The following is a 17,638-nucleotide window of genomic DNA, read 5'->3' as shown; positions in this document are numbered from 1 at the left end:
AAATTGTTGATTCTCTGAATCAGCATCAAATCTTCAGATTTGGATTCAGTTGAATCAAATCAGGACAGTGATCCAAATCAACAAATTCAAATCTGAATCGAATACAGCCTGCTTCTCACACCCCTAAGCACCCCTAATGCCACTTTGCAGGTGAACATTGAATAAAGCAAGACTGCAAAGAAGACTTTTTTTTATCATCATATATTATTTAAAATTCATGCCTTCATAAGCTGAGCTTATTTTCAACTGCACAAAAGGAAAAATAATAATAAAATATGTTATAACAGAGCCTTTGGGAAATAATAGAAACAAAAAAATTGCTTGAAAAGCCAGTTAAGATTCCTAAGTGACAATAATATATTTACCCCATCATATAATTTACAAACATCCAGCATTTAAGAGCAAGGAAATGAATAATTAAGAACTTAATAAATCTCTCACTGCCTACATGATAAACACATGCATCAATCTTATCAAGTACAAGGAAGTGCACATTTCATCACAACACAAGAACAATTACTGACTCCAGAAAAAATACTATTGCTTCGTATGTAATGCCAAAACATAGATATATCATAAAACCTTCCTAAAAACCAATAGTCTATGAAACCATTGATGAGATGGATTGATGATCCCCAGATATCTAGGTCCATGTGAATATAAATCAGTTATGTTTTCTGTTTTTTTCCTATTGAATCATACCTCATACAGGATTTTAATCAAAACTCTCTCACAGTTAATGAACATATTATTTGATAATGGTTTCAGTTTAAATTAATTTTTTAATGGAATTTCAGTTTCAAAATCAGGAGGAAAATACTGCATAAAGAGCATTTTACATGAGATGCTTAGCTGTTCAGTAGTTTAGTTTATTGTGCAGTAACGCATGTGTAGACATGGCCTGGGAGGAAATTTCCTCCCAGGTCAGCCCTGCTACTGGGGACCCAGCCTCAGGCTAGCCCCAGGGCTCCATGCTGGGAGCTTCTTGTACCTCTATAGCAGCCCCTCCCTCAGGCCTTTAAAAGCCTGCAGGCATTTTGAACTCTGGGGCACACAAGCAGGGAGCCTGTGTGCACTCCAGGCCCCTGCGTCACCCTGGGAAGGACACAACATAGCTGTGCCAGCCTGCCTGCCCCCCCAGTACTGCTGCCTGGCACTGAGGTGCCGTGCACCTGCCAGACCCATGCCATCCAGGCCTGCAGGGTGCTGCAGGCTGCAGAAGGGTCCTACAGGTTCTAGCCAGGCCTGCTAGCACCCAGGTCCCGCCGCAGGCAGCTTCTGGTTGCTGAGGTTAGCTCCAGTTGCCTACTGCTCACCCCCAGCAGCCTGCCCTGAGTCTGCAGATGCTGCGGGGCATTACATCAGCTGTGCAACTGTCAGTCCCATGCTGGGCCCCTGCACTGGGTGCTGCAGGCAGCTGCCCAGGCCAGACAGCACAGGGATGGACATGCAGAGGCCCAGAGAGCCAGTGTTGGACTCCCAATGGTGTCATCCTCACCTATGCCCATGCCCGTGCCTGCCACCAAGGGCCCCAACTGGTCACAGGGGGAGACTGGCAACCTCATGGCACTGTGGGGCAAGGTGGAGGTACAGTGCCAGTTTGAGTAGGACAGGTGCTGCAATGCCAATGTCTTTGAGGGGCTGTCAGGCTGGATGTAGGCACATGGGCACAAGCAATTTGTATGGCAGTGCTGCCTAAAAGTCAAAGCCTTGCAGGCACAGTGGGTTGCCATCACTGACCACAATTGTCAGTTGGGGACTGCCCATAAGTCTAACCCCTTTATGTGGCAACTGATGGACAACCTTGCATCCTCGGACCCAGGCTGCAGCAGTACTGTCTACAGCAGCATGGGCAGCTTACCCAAGCCCCTGCCCTGGCTTGGCACCCATGGTGACATGTCACCAGGGAAGGGCCCCTTGGGCCTATAGATGCCTATTCTGCTGAGCTCCCTGGCTTCACCCTCCACCAGAAGCTCAGTCACAAAATCAAAATTGGAAGCATTTGCAAAGTGTTAGAAGATAAATATAGTTCCTGTTTTTGAAAGAATAATAATTCCTTTTTATGCTTATTCTAGTCAATGAAATTATGGAGCAAAGCACCTGTTTCCATGGTACATGTACAGGAAATACCAGGAAACTGAACATTCTTATTTTATGGTATTTTCATAAAAACATGAAAAGTTTGTGAAAGATGCCATAGACGAATGCACTATCATCTAAAATCACAACTCTTGCAATAAACAGGTTCTCACTTTCTTCTTTACATCTCTTTTCCTTTGGGAATCCCTTTTTGTTCCACGCATTTTCATGTCTGTCTCTCCCTAGGCCACTCTCTTTTGCCTTTTTCCTTGGCCTGGGTTAAAAGTTTCTGAACCTGCTGGCAGACTATTCTGAACATTTCTCTATGCCCAGGCTGAAAGGCCTTGCTTCATAGTCTAGTTTGAAAAACTTTGATTGAATCTGGTACTTATGGAAGGTCAGGATTAAGACCTGTCAACACTATACTTCTAGGCTATAATTAAAAGTTCAAATATGGTCTCATCTGAAACTTTAACAAGATCCTTCATCAATTGCAGCTTGAGCCATGGGGTGAAATCTGGACCTCTCTACAGAGGCAGCCTTAGTGGTGGGCAATACAGGCGATTGCTAGTGATGATGCATAGCAGTGTGCACCCCCTGAGAGTGCTGGTGCACCCCTTGACAGGCCACGCTCCCCGCTTAGGTGATGGGAAGGGGGAGCAGGTGGGAGCACTGGTGCCCACCCTGAGAGCACTGGCCGGGGGGGTGAGAGTGCTGGATGAAGCACCGCAGCCACACACGGGAGCACCATGGCCACTTCCAGGAGCTCTTCCACTTTTCTGGTTGGTGCGATTGGCCATAGGGGTCATCTCCCTGCCCCCAGTCAGTGCGATCGGCCATGGGGGGGACACCCACCGGTCGCTGATTGATTGTTGGGGGTGTATGTGCCCCCCAACTAAGGTGGCACCAGTCGCCCATGGTGACTGTGCAGGGTGCTGTGGTTGGGGGGCTGCCACACACACTCATTAGCATGCTCCCCCCCCGCCCCTCCCTTTCTCAGCTGATCCCTGCCTCAGGCAAAAGGAGTGGTGCCCAGCCCAGCCCCCTCGCTCCATCTCCAGCCTCTGCTCGGGAGGAGTTGGGCTGGGCAGTGCAGTTGGCTCTACCTCCCCACTGGACTGTGACCTATCTCTGCCTTAAGTAGCACTGGCGGGCACCAGGGAGGTGGTGGCGGGGGGACATTAAGGATGGGAAGCACGCCAAAATACAAGTTTGCCCAGTGTGCCATTTTCCCTAATGCCAGCTCTGTCTCTCTCAAGTCAATGAGAGCTTTGTCATGGGCTTCATTGGTACTAGGACATCACCTTTATGCTGATACCCAATTTCAGAAGAACCTAGTTTTGTGCACATTTTGTAGAGAGGGTTTGGCTTTCTCTGCTTCCCGAGACAAACTCTTCCAAGCTATTTGGAGAGTTTCAGGTCCAGTAAAATTTTGGAGAGCCTATAGCATAAGGGAGCTGGGGAACAATAATGTCCTTTGTTCAAATAAACAAACATGTTTATATAAGCCCTTCCTACCTGTGAGAAGAGAGGTAAAAGACACCCAACATGTCCCAGGACCCCTCCCGATGAGCCCCGGTACTTACCGCAGGGAAGGAGACAAGTGGCAGCTGCGGGGAAACGCTGACACAGGCATGGCAGCTCCACAGCTGCCTGAGCCTGTGGATCAGCGAGCCCCAGGGCTGGGGCCTCAGAGAATCATGGGCTGCTCAAACAGTAGCTGGGGAGAGAATCAGCTGGCTGGGAGGAGAGGAGTGGCATGCCGGCTGGGTGATGCAGGTGGTGGAGCCGGGCGGAGGTGGAACTGAGCACGGGGGGTGAGGAGGGGGGAAGCACCAGCATCTGCTGGGGAAGCCTGGCTGCAGGAACAGGGAGTTTGGGCTCTGGGAGCCAAAGATCACCAGAGGGCCATGGTGCGGAGAAGCAGTTCTTCCTCACAGCCATGGGCAAAGCCACAGCCACGCTGGAGAGCTCAGGTACCACGGCAGGGAGGGGCAACGAGTGACAGTAAAACCCTGCGGGCAGCCCGGTGAAGAGGAAGGAGCAAGCGGCAGCTGCATTGGAGCCCTATGGGGAAGTGGCAAGTACCACCAGGTGGTGGGATCAAGAGTGATTAGCTCCTAGTCAGCTGGGCCCTGGAAAAAATACATGGAGAGGTGGATGGATTCCTTCTCCCGTCCCAGGGGACAAAGGGGTCCTGGGAGCCAGAATCTCAGGTGCCAGTCAACAGACACTGAACACCCTTTTTTTAAGTTAAGAATTTCCTAAGTTACAGTTACCCTGGGCTGGGGCAGGTTTAGTTGCCCGAAGTTTGATCCGAAGACAAGGGATTGACTTGGGAGAGATTGATAGCTGAAAAGATCTGACCCTGGTCAAGGAGAGTAATGAGGATGAGAAGAGATCATCCCAGGGAAGACTACAGGGAGCAATGTCTTCCCAGGCCATGGATGTGGTAAGGGTGGGGTGGTTTGGAGGTTTGAAGCCCCATGAAGAAAGACCAGGGTCAAGACCCCTTTGGGACCACCGACAGGGAACTGCCTCCCCATCAATCAATACCGAAGTTGTGGCAGGCAAGTAGAGACAGTGCCCAAAACTATCTAGGTGGCCCCAGGGTATGGTCTCACCCCGACATCTCTAGGGAACAAGGCACCCTAGAGGGTGCTGAGGCCTTACAACACCTACCAGTGACACAACCCTTCTGCCTACATGGTGCAGGCTGAGGACTTGAGGTAGCCTACCACCTGTGTTAAATGTAGCCAATGCATGGAAGTAGTGTAAAGGCGTCTTTACCTGGTTCTCTGAATGAACCCCAGTCCTCTCCTAAAAATACTTCTTTCAGACCTTCCATTTGACAGTTCCTTTAGTACCATAGACCAGAAGGACAGAAAGATTCCAGTTACACAAATGGAACAGCTGATGGCTGGCTAAACAATTTAATGGAAAGGTCTTGGGTAAAATCCTTTCCCTCGTGAAGTCAATGAGAGTTTTCTCATTGCCTTCAGTGGGACCAGGGATTCATCCTTGGTTCCTGGCAGCAAGTTCTATGTTCAGAAAGCTTTCCTGATGATGCTTTCCCAGGCAAAGTAATAGAAAAAACCTGGAGTGCTTATACTGCAGGCCATTAGAGCTTTTTGTACCTCAGGTGACTTTATTAATATCTTATTTGACAAGTCAGAGTTAAATGCATGCTGAAAAATGATTTTGTACTGTCAGAGTTCATTAGATTTTTTGCACAAAACAAAATCATTATTCAGAAATTTGGTCTTGCTTTACTAAAGTGGGCATCTATTGAATATCCCCAATGCAATTCTTCCTTCTAATATGGTAATTCGTTATCTGTATTTAATTATCTGCAAGGTGAAAGGTTGCTGGGCAGTGTTGTTCAGCAATAGCCCAATGGAAAATTTTTAAGTACTTTCACTCTGGGCCTGCTGTCTTTACAGATCAATCTTTCTGCTAATGACAGCCAATACTTTCATATGTGATTACAGACTAGCTCCATCTTTTCATGAGCCGAGACTCTTTGGAATCATATGTATTGATCTTCTTAATAGAAGTCAAGAAAAATGAAATTACCGGGGCTTCTTTTTGCAAAACTATGATAAATGGGAACTTGGAAAGTTACGGAAGATTTTTTTTCTGCTGTGGATTATTTTAATCACTAAAAATGATGGTCTTTCTAATAATGTTTGTCTTTCCATTATGCACATTTGCAGCAAAGCCAAAACTTATCTTTATATTACGTTATGTAACCACATTTAAGCAAAGGCATGTCAAAACTACCTGCTGTTAAAGTCAGGTAACTCCAAAGAGGAATGTGAGTACAAGGGGGAAGGCTACTTTTAGCTGTGGGTATATTGCATTTCGTTGGCATCTGCCACAAATTCATACCAACCTTTACAGCAACAGTGGCTTGAAAGCAAATTGATAAAGAACATGTTCCTACCTTCCTGAGCATGTACTTCTCTTTTATATACAGTTTACCTTTTATGGTTTGTAAGACTCTCTCACAATGTGTTTTCTATTCCCACAGTTGTCTTCTTTTCCAATTGGCACATAACAGTAGCCCTCCTACTCCTTTTCACTGTCAGTAAAATTAATATGGCTTAGATTTATATTTCATTTTTCTCCATTTTTATACCAGGGGTCTGATCCTTCAGTCTTTATTCAGAAAAACTATGATTACATTCAGCATATAAAAATTGTAGGACTGGACAGGACCTGTAGACTATGCCACAAATAGCAGTTACACACACACGAATATGACATTTTTAGCTGTTTTCTTCATTCTTGTGCTGGGTGGTTGGGAAGTGAAAAAACACATTGTAAACCCTACATAAATTTTACCTGTCCCTTTAAAATAACTTTCAGTGACAGGGTAGTGATAAATCTCTCTGAGGTAGGAGCAGAAAAAAGTTATGATTAAATCTGGAATGGTCTGGGGGACACAACTCTCATTGGTATTAATGGGAGTAGAGAGGTGCAAAGTACCTATTAGGATATGACCAATAGATACTTAGAATATAGAAAATGTCTCTAATTTGATTGTAATAATTTTATAAGTCGCTTTTAGGGCTTGGGCTATTTTCAACGTGACCATTTATATTCGGTATACATTGTGATATACTGCTGTAGCAGGTGGCCACAACATTATGTGACATGCTGTATCCTGCTATAGACAATACAGTACTGTTTTTCAAAATTACATTAGAGAAAACTCTGGTAAAGGGGTCAAGCTACCTGAAATTGTTATGCATTTGTATTGCTGGTGAGAAATGCTGAAATCATTCAGACAAAGCAAGCACTGCAAGTACTTTCTACATCTTTCTTGAATTTTCACTCAGCAAACAAGTACTTACGTGAATAGGTCCCATTAAGATAAGTCCCCACACATGTGAATAGTCCCATTAAGATTCCATAAAAATATTCACACGTGAAGTTATCTAAATTCCTAAGTGTCTGTGGAATTAAAGCCACAGCCATTTAGTATATCTGATGTGGAAAAATTCTAATTATTCTGGTTTAGGAGAACTAGTCAACAAACTGGTGACTTTTGTGGGGGGGAAACCCCTTCATTGACTTAGACGTCTTTTTCTGAAGCATAGGAACTCATTTGTGTTGCAGAGGTAGAGACACACAAAGGCAGTGGCAACTTTTAGTTATCATTGTACCAGCAATACCATGGTATTCCTGTTGGGGGCAGCTATTTTCTACACTCCCCTCCCCCCAAGTCAACACCTATGGTGGCTGCCCCAGCCCTCCCACCCTAGTTATACCACTGTTTTGTTACTGTGTTTAAATACTGCATACTGAAAGTATATGCTACAAAATCATTAATGCCATTAGAGCAGTTGTGTGAAAGCCTCTTCGCAATGTTTTCTGTTAACATAGAAATTGCATACCATCTCCCAGTTTTTCTAACCATATCATATAATTACAGTACAAGGTAGTCATTAATGTTCCTTCATCCTGTTTATTTTGGTTCAGTAACCCTTTGATACACACCTGTTAAAACTAGCATGTTTTTTGTTAGTGTTCATGATTGGGTACATCGACTCATATTTATTACGATATCACAGTAATTAGGGATAAAACAATGTTTCCGTTGTAATATCCCAATCCTGTAACCACTTACCTACATTGATGGTTTTACTCATGTACGTAGTCCTAGCGTGCTCAGGGACTAACTATATAAGAAAAGCTACTGGTGGGTAAAGTGTTGGCAGGTTCTGTAAATGGTCCTTATTTATGTGAATCAGTCATCTCATTGAAATCAAAGGGGGTAGTCAGAACTACTTTCATGTATGGTATTCCCCTGCCATTTAAACTTTGGGGGCCTGATTCTGCAGGATTAGTGTTCAAGCATCAGCCCTGAGATATTCTTTTCACCATTGGTGATTCAGTTTATAGACACATCAAGAAGGGAAGACTGTGAGATACATTAATAGAGGAAAGAATAGCTGAAGAGCTGAGTGAACCGTAAGTGGATGGCCTATACAACATAAACTGTATTTTCAGTGTGCTACTGGTATAGAATTTCCTTTGAACTTCTCTGCTTCTCTTTCTAAAGTCAGTCTTTATGTTTTTGTTTTTGTTTTTTCCCAAGGGGTATGTGTGTCTGACTTTAACCACCTTAGCAATAAAATTATTTGTCTCTTCCCTAAAAAAACAGGAGTAGCACTGGATTACTGATTCACGACGGTGAAAGTAATCTCCTCATCTGACTTCAGTCCTGTGAGACAAATTGATCAAATATTACCGCAGTTTTACCCTTTTAAAACTTATATATAGGTGTTTTGACCCTTACCTCTTTCCCATGTGTGACATATTCCATTTTTCATGCAGATTTTATGGAAATCATAGCTAAAAATTGTGGCAGATTTATGTGGACAATTCACATTGCTTGCTAGCACACTGTAGGAACATCTACACGAGATGTTATGTCACTGTAGTGACGAGCTATGGCAGGAATGGGCAATTATTTTGGGCGGAGGGCTGCTTACTGTATTTTGGCAAGCCATCGAGAGCTGCATGGGTAGCCCCACCCCTTGACAGGTGCCCCACTTCCTGATCATCATCTTGGGATTGGAAGTCCCACCCCTAGTCCCTAACCTTTGCCACCAGAAGTCCGTTCCTTGCCCCCCAGAATTACTCCTTTTAGCAAGGGATTTTGCCATCTCTGAACCAGAAAAATGCCAAACTGTATTCTAAAAATCCAACATGTATTACAACATTCATTAATTTTATTTCAAAAAATATTTTTGTCCTGATTTACATGTTTTTATAGTGTACACAGAGGTGATAATATAATAGCTTAAAATGAAATCTTACTGTTGTATATTGTAGGAGGCTGTAGTTGGGAGGGTGGGTAGAGATTTATGGGTATGTGGGGTGTGGGAGAGGGTGTGTGTGTGATTTGTGGGGGATGGTAGGTATGGGGTGTGTGTGCAGGTGGGTGTGTGGGGTATGGGTGGGTATGGGTTTTGTGCAGGGCTGTGTGTTGGGGGAGGGTGTCTGGGGAGGGTTCTGGCTTGCATGGAGGGTGAGGGTTTGACCACAGCCTGCCGCCCCTCCCCCACGGCAGGCAGAGCCCCCCCCACACACTGCTCCTGCAAGCCTAGGCTCCATGCTTCTACCACTCCTGGCCCTGGGCACTGGCACAGGGTCCATGCTCCTGCTTGCTGCCACTTGCCCCCATCTGGCACTGCTGCCCTTCTCCTGTTGCTTCCCCATCCCCCACTCCTCCTGGCTGCTCTGGCACCATGTCCCAGCTGCTCCTGCAGTCCCAGCATTGCAGCTGGGAACCACGTGATGCAGGAGCATGGAGGGGGAGGTATGCAGGGAAATGGTTGTGGCAAGTGGGGAGTGAGCAGGCTCATGGAGTGCAGCGACAGCTGGGCGTGAGCACGGGGCCTGTACCCATGTACCAGATGCTGGCAGGGAACAGAGTGGGGTGGCAGGAGTGTGGGGTCTGTGCTGTGCTGCTCAAGCAGGGAGAGGAGGGAGCCAGGGAGCCAATAATGATCATTACTGCGCCATCATTTAGCACTTCCTAAAGCAAGTACTAAATGATGTTGCAGTAATACGTGCACTTAAATGCACAGTAATCTATTTACTGCACATTAAAGCGTCACTTAAAAATATGCTATTACACAAATGTGCAGTAAAATAGGCTACTGCACATTAAACATTACTTTAAAACTATATGCATTCATTACTGTGTATGAAGGCAGCCTAATGTGCATTTGTTTAGTACTTCACATTGGAGGTATAAATTTAATGCACATTAGGAAAAGTGCCTTAATGCACATGTAGATGCTCCCAGTAGCATTTAAAGTACCACAGATATTTCCTATGTAAACTGTACAGAAAAACCAAACCATCCCAGCCTAGGTTTCTTCTAGCTAGGTCTTGAAAACAGGTCATCTTCCACTGAGAATCTTAAATATTGTAATGTGCTCCTAGATGCAATGCTGGAGCTTGACAAAAACAGTTCAGTGATACAAAATGCCAGACAAGTGAAGTCTGTGAGAGAGTTACAGCTCCTCTGAATTAGCTGTATCTTCCTTTTTAAGTAGAGAAAGAAATCTTTAAAAAGGTCTGCAAGTTGGTTGGAGTTACAGAGGTCAGACCCTAGACAATTATTCCTGTGATTTCTAAGACTTTTCAATATGGCAAATAACTAATTAAATAACATAGAATAACACAGTCAATACACAATATTCCAGTGATATAAAATGGGCTACTATTTGGGATGGTTTGAATTAAATTGTTTTTATCAGGGAAAATTAAGTTTTCAACTCAATACTTTTCATGAAACATATCATTGAAATCAGTGGGAACACTAGTGTCAGCACCCTTTTTTGGGGAAGCAAACTACTTTTTTGTTCAAAGATCAGATACCCCAAAACTCAAATATGTGTAAGTTTTCACCAAAATAGATAAACATTTCAGTCCACCCTTCCCCCCACAAAACCTGGTTTGGAAAAGCAGGTGTTGTGCCTTGTTGGAGATTATTGTTCAGATGCTTCAGAATCCCATTCCTTTTAAGGGAGCAGGTTTTGTAGCTGAACTGTATCTCTCATAACACACCCCAATAACTAAGGAGAGGGCAGTATGGGGCATCATGCTCAAGGAGCCCTGCCCGTGGAAGACACAGAGACGGGATAACTCATATCAACAACATTTTCAAATAAAATAAAATAGCTTCCAGCTATTTGAGTGAATATTTTTCATTTTTGATTTTTTTTGTCCAGATTGTCTACAGAATTTTTTTTCCCCAAACAACTTTAGAAAATTCAATCAACTTTTACAGAATGATAACAAAACAATCCTCATAACATGCTGCTTTTTTCTTTTTCTTTCATTCTTTTTTACCTTTATTGCCATTACTATTGCCTTTTTGGATGTGACCATCTCTTGAAATTTCCTGGAAAAAAAATCTAGATAAAAACAGCAATCATAGCTTTAATGTTCTGTTAGCTCATCTTTAATCATTCCCATTGACAGATGAACATCAAAGCTGGCACTAGCATGAAGAGTATTTTATTCCTTCATAGGTCCTAGCTAATTAAAATATGACCACAGTGGCAACCTAAAGCTCCTCAAACATTTTCCTACATTTAAGATTCCAACTACACTTTCACTGAAGTCAATGACAAAATCCCTATTGACTATCATAGAAACCAAATTGATCCTAGGACTTACATGACTATACTGTATGATATGGAAGATGAATGTCAGTGGATTGACTGCTGCTGATGGCCAAAAAGGAATTCATGTTTGCAAATGGAAGTAAGACAGTTGGCAACAGCCTCCCTAACAGAAATTGTTTTCCCTCTGGAATTTGATAACTGTTAATTCTTCATATACTTGGCTTCTGCCAATGAACACTGTACTTTTCACTGATAAGAAATTCATAATGTTAAACTCTACATGAACTCAAAGAATTAACATATAATGCTTACCAGCAAAAATGGCCAGCAAATGTCAGAGAAAATGTAATAATTGAGCTTAATAAAATAAGCCTGTTTTTGAAGTCTCGCTTTATGCATTCCTGAAAGAGCTATCTGTCTTATTAGGAAAACTTAACTCAGGGGTTAAATACAGTGTCTTGCTAATTGTGAACAGATCAATTGATTTAACAAAGCCATAGGAGTAATGCTTGGAAAAAATGTAAATATAAGTTTAAAGTATAACTTAATGTTATTTCTTGTTCTTGCACTGCCTATGACATGTAAAAAAGAGCACAGCTGATGCTGTGGTATGGACCAAGGTCAGGGTGAGTTTGGGCTAACTGCATTAATCAGGAATGATACAACCCAGAGTGAGGTAAACTTTTCATCCCTAACTGAATGCAAAGAAAGCTTTGTAACACATCATGGCACATTACACATTTTATACATGCCACATACTGTATAGAAAATAGTACAGAAAAGATTTATAGCATTTAAAATTTGTTTTTGGTATCTCTTTACTGATTCAACTAGGTGACTTAAATAGCATAGACCTAGCTCTTAAAGACAATGGCAACACTCTTGTTCTTCAACTGCAGACAAAAAGCACACAGTAAAATTGAGGGAAAGAAAAGAGGTGTTGCTGTTTACATTCCCAGTCTTGTGGCTTTAGTGTGGTAGTCTGATCTTCAGACACAAGTTAGTATAGACTATGCACAGGAATGGGGATGATGTGATATATGAAGAATCTGAGTGGAGGAAAAGGTAAAGAACAAAAAGGTGGAAAATACTGGTACAATTAGTCCTAGAGATTCTGTTATGTTGACTGATAATCAGACAACAATTGATGTGGAAGAATGTTTAGAGATATCAGCAAAAGAGAGAAAGGGCTACGAAAGGAATGCAAAAGCAAGGAATCAAGGGAAGAGTAAATTCAGAAAGACTGGAAAAGGGGAGAATGGTAGAATTAGTGAGATGTTAGAAGTCTGGAAGCATTCTGTCTGTGCTCTCAGAGATGACTACCAGGAATATGATGGTTTTACTTCACCCCCAGTACAGCTGTAGCAGTCACAATCAGACATGAGATGACTGCAGGCATCCTTGATTGTCTGGTTGGTACTCTTTGGCCAGTTACCTGGAAATCAGGCACTGAAGTTTGGAATTGAGGTCAGGAAGGGACATGCTCTGGCCTGGAGGTAGTCTCAAGTAGCTAACTCAGTTACATTAAATCAGCAAAGATCCTGCAAAACTCTGATGCCTGGAATGAAATCATACTACATGTTCATAGATGGTTGATGGCAGAAGTTCTCTGTTGACCAAGTGTGGTTGTTATTGGTGTTTTTTGGTTACTAGCAGATGAGAGAGACAGGAAGTAAGGCTAATGGGCAGGGAATCAAATGGAGAAAAGGAAGGAAAAAAGTGACAGGGAAAATGATAAACAATGTTTTAACTTCATCCCCAGCACAGATGTAGCAATGAGAACCAGGCATGAGAGGGCTGAAGTCATCCTCAATTACTAAGTTGTCACTTGTTTGACAGTTGCCCACAAATCAGGCACTGATGATTGGAACTGAGGTTTGGAAGGGACAGGGTGGCAACAAAGGTCACATTATAGTTTCATAGTTGTTAGGGGCTGGAAGGGATCTTACAGGTCATTGGGTCTAGCCCCTCTGCACTTGGGCAGGAAAGCCTGCTGGAATCAGATGACCCCAGCAAGATGAGCTTCAAGACTCTTTTTGAAGATCGCCAGGGTGCATGACTCTACCGCTTCTCAGGGGAGCCTGTTCCAAACCCCTGGCACTCGACTTGTAAAGAACTTTTCCCTTATGTCTAGCCTGAAGCCTAGTGTGTGCCTATTATCTCTTGTCCTCTGCTTGGGGGTCTTGGTGAAAGGATGTTCCCTCAAGCCCTGATGTACACCGTTAATATAGGCTGCCACCAAGTCCGCTCTGAGTCTTCTCTTCTCCAAGCTGAACAGTCCCAAGTCTTTCAGCCTCTCCTTGTATGATCTGGTCTCTAGGCCTCTAATCATGCACATGGCCCTCCTTTTGAGTTTTTTCCACATCCTTTCTGAAGTGTAGCACTGTAAACACCTATGAGTTGTTCTAGCCACACGTTTATGCCTAGAGGTGGGGTCTTCCACATGCCCACCCGTGGGACTGGACAGTTTGACACTACTGGCAAAATGCTATGGTGCAAATACTTTTTCACCCACCATGCTTGATGTTTCAATATGGAAGAGGAAGAAGGCTTTTAATTCCTTTACACCAGGATTTTGCTTCGTCAAGCGATGTGCCTTGGGGGTCAGCCTCCCCTACACCCCATTCTAATGCCAACCTGATGTCATCCATCACAATCAGGTAAGTAGCATCCTCAAACACTTGGCACTAAATATATCTAAGCCTGAAGCCTCAATTCATCAGTGTCCATAGGCAACATAGCTATCTCTGTACAGTGTCTTATCCCCAGATGGGGCTTTTTCCTGTACTCTCGGTTACTCTGAATTCTCCAGTTCTCTAGGTTCTCTGAGAGAGACTTTTCTCTGCTTCCTCTCTTCAGTCATGGTTATGTGTTCTCTTTTTTCTTTTCAGCATGGCAAAGACTCTCAGCTACTCGTTGGGAACATTAGCCACTCTGGGTTTGCTGGCTGCTGCCCCTTAGGTGAGTTTAAAGCTCCTCCAAGCTTTTCTTCATAGGAACCCCTGGGTCAAGTCCCACTGGAAGCTGGCTATCCCCCTCTCTGGCTTCCACTTCCAGTCCTTCTCTGCTCCAGCAGTGTCAGCATCTTTATGACACCATCTGGCCCCTGCCTGGCCAGCCAGAGCCAGCATGTGCAAATAAAAGCATGCTGGGAGTGGGCCTGGGGTTTTTTCCAGCTGTCAGGATGTCAGATGTGCCAGTAAGTTGAGGGGCTCCAGCTCTCCCGGCACTTCTGGGTTGCCTGAGTTTGCGGCAGCTCATGTCTGACTGCCACAGGTTCCCGGAACTAGATGCAGAACTCCAGCTGCAGTCTCACCGAGGCTGAGTAGAGAGGGAGGATGACGCCTTAGCCTTGCTTGAGAAGTCTCGGTAGATGCATGCCAGTGTTTGATCAGCTCTGCCAGCTATGGCATCACATTGGTGGCTCATGTTCATTTTGTTGTCTATCATGACAGCCAGGTCTTGTTCAGATGTGGTGCTAGCAAGCATATAAGTGTGTTGTATATTAGTGTGTTGTGTATTACAAAGCTGTGTGTTGTGTATTAGTTCTCCCTAGATGGAGCACTTTGCATTTCTCTGTATTGAACAACGTCAGGTTGAGGTCTGCCCACCTCACAGGCCTGTCCTGGTCAGCCTATATTGCCAGCCTGTCTTTGAGCGTGACCATACTTGTCCATATTTTGGTGTTGTCAGCAAACTTTTCTAGCCCACTTTTAATACCTGACATTGGTTTTCAAACTGTGTTCTACGGGACCCTGGAGTTCCACAGTAGGTCATAAGTGGCTCTGAAAAGCAACTGGGGGTAATTGTGCAGTGGGACAGGTGGTGGTATGTCATCATTTCTGGGTTAGGTTGCCTTGCTCCATGTATATGGGAAGGGGTTCCATGGCAGAGGAAGTGATATGAAAGGGTTCCATGAGTTTAGGAAGTTTGAAAACCACTGCATTATAGATAGGAGAGTGTGGAATTTTTTGTATGGAAAAAATTAGTCATTTTGCAAGGTTTGCTCATTTGGAAGACTTTAAAAAAATCTGGTGGAAGGTGGAGAGGGTGATTTGAATGTGGAGAAGAAAATGTGAATTCAGAACAAAGGAGTACATGAGACAAAAGAAGGGAATGACTGAAATTAGGGAAACGGTAGTTCTTTGTATGCGTGGCTACATGTGTAGCAGACTGAGCAGTAACAAGTAATAAATGACTGTGCAGTAACCAGCATTACTGTACAATCCTGATGCTGTCTGGTGCTCTTAACAGCTTGTTGCTACTGCACAGTAGCGTTGGCATCCCATCTTGTGGCCGGTGATGCTTCGTCGCTGTAGCAATGACCTATGACAACGTAGCTTATCACTACGGCAACACAGCATCTTGTGTAGAAACACCTCATGGTTGAGAAGTAGAAAGAGTGGGAGATGAAGGATCCATATCATCTGTGAAACTTGGCCTCTATGTGCACCACGGTGGTGCATGCATAGTTCTGCAGATATTCAGTGTTTTTTGCAACTTGTTCAAGGTAAAGCATCATTTAGCAAAGAACAGGAGGGAAATGGCAGTTTCCATGGATGTATCTACATGTGAAAATGCTGTGGGGTGGGTTTACTCTAGAGTAAATTACTCTAGAGTAAATGCACCCTGGGCAGGCATCTACACATGACAGGATTTGGGAACAGGTTTGCTGCTCCTGGCAGCAGTTTGTTCCTATCCCTTTCAGCCCTGCACTGGCCCCCTGCAGCAGCCAAGGGGTGTTAGCCCAAGGACTGGCAGAAATCACGGGGCCAGGTGACAGTTGTATCCTGGAGGGCGCTGGGAGATTGTTCCCTGCCCCCAGGAGCTGCCTGCTGTTGGGATGGGCTCTGGTGCTGAAGCCCAGGCAGGAACAATGTATTCCTACCCCAGCAGCAGGGAGCTCCCAGCCCTGGCTCCCTGATCAGGGAAAGAGCTGCAGCAGAGAATACGTTGCAGCCCCCTGCTCTGATTCACCAGTGGAGCAGCTAGCAGTGAGCCCCCAGCTGGATGGGGAATCCCAGCCCCAGCTGGAACAAGTTTCCAGCACTTGCTCTTTGATTGTGGGTTATGGCTGCATAGAGCAGGGACAGAGACGAATCTTCAGCTTACTCATCCTCCCTTTACTGCTTAACTAAAGTGGAAACCTTAGCTCCTAAAAACTAGGTGGATCTATGATTTTGAGAAGAGCTAAGGAGTCTCCAAAGCTGTGAAATAGGAGGACAGAAACCCTGAGCATCTAGCAGACAGCAGCATTGCCATAAGAAAAGTTATTTTGATGAGAGGAATAGCAAGGCAATTAAAAAGGAGAGATGATTGGTAACAGTGTTGAAGTGAAAAGCAATGAGTCATTGAGTCAACTGACCTCTCAAATCAGCTTCCTCGTTTAATACACCCCCTCCAATTTGGGGAAAAAGGTATGTGTTGTAGGTGAGAAAATACTGTAGCATGCCCCTGACATGTTCTCTGCTTCCATGTATGCCTGGTGTCAGTGAGGGTAGCTGGTACAGGAGGCAGCAAAACCACTTTGGTCAACTTTATAAGAGGTCTCCTGCTGATAGGGAGTTCTGCACTAGTAATCCTGGCTGCATTAAGGGCACTTTGTGTCACTCAGAGTGCAAAGTGACTCTAACGGACTAAATAATCCAGTCCCTGAAGTTTACTCATGTTTAGATCTAGGGTTGTACAAGTGAGATGGCTCATACTTATTCTTAATCATCTAATTATTGCATTTGAGTGAATCTGCCCTTTAAACTACAACTGTGAAGACATATAATTAGTTTTGAATTCTGTTATTCTCTCTTTGCTGAGCTAATTTGACAAACAATTGATGCTAGCAATATTTTGACAAAGTGACAATCTCTTTAATGAGCTATTCTCCAATCCAGAGTTTCCCTCTTGTAAATTCTTATCTTACTTGTGAACAATGGAGTTCTGAGATGGTGACAAACTTCTGAATTGAAATGGCCTGCTTTTTTGTAGCTTTCTTCTAATTATTTCCATGTGTTTCTCATATGAGGAAGTATTTTTTGTTTGTTTCTTTGGTCTGAATTATTCTATATTATTTCTGAGTAAGTGTGACAGATTTCTAGCCAAAAATCTTCAAACTGTGAGGAAGAGTATTTCAGTTGTGAAATCAGAACCTATTTAGGGAAGTGGATGGAACTAGTCTTGATGTTTATCAAAATTCTGTGTTTGGGAACAGGCAGTGTAAATGTGCTGGGATCCACAGATTGGGGCATGCTGGACTTCTAAACATCTATATTATAGCAGACCTAAATGTTCTATTTTAAACTCTAGATTAGCTATCTAGTCTTTTTTCCTTTAAGGCTAGGGACAGACATTCAACAAGCCTGAGCATGAATTGATTCAATCTTTGCAGGCTAGTCTAACCTGACTAGGCT

The sequence above is a fragment of the Crocodylus porosus genome, unplaced genomic scaffold (genome assembly GCF_001723895.1).
Source record: "Crocodylus porosus isolate Cpor-Errol unplaced genomic scaffold, CroPor_comp1, whole genome shotgun sequence".
Lineage (NCBI taxonomy): Eukaryota > Metazoa > Chordata > Crocodylia > Crocodylidae > Crocodylus > Crocodylus porosus.
The sequence above is the reverse complement of the archived record's forward strand: the minus strand, read 5'-3'. Positions refer to the sequence as shown.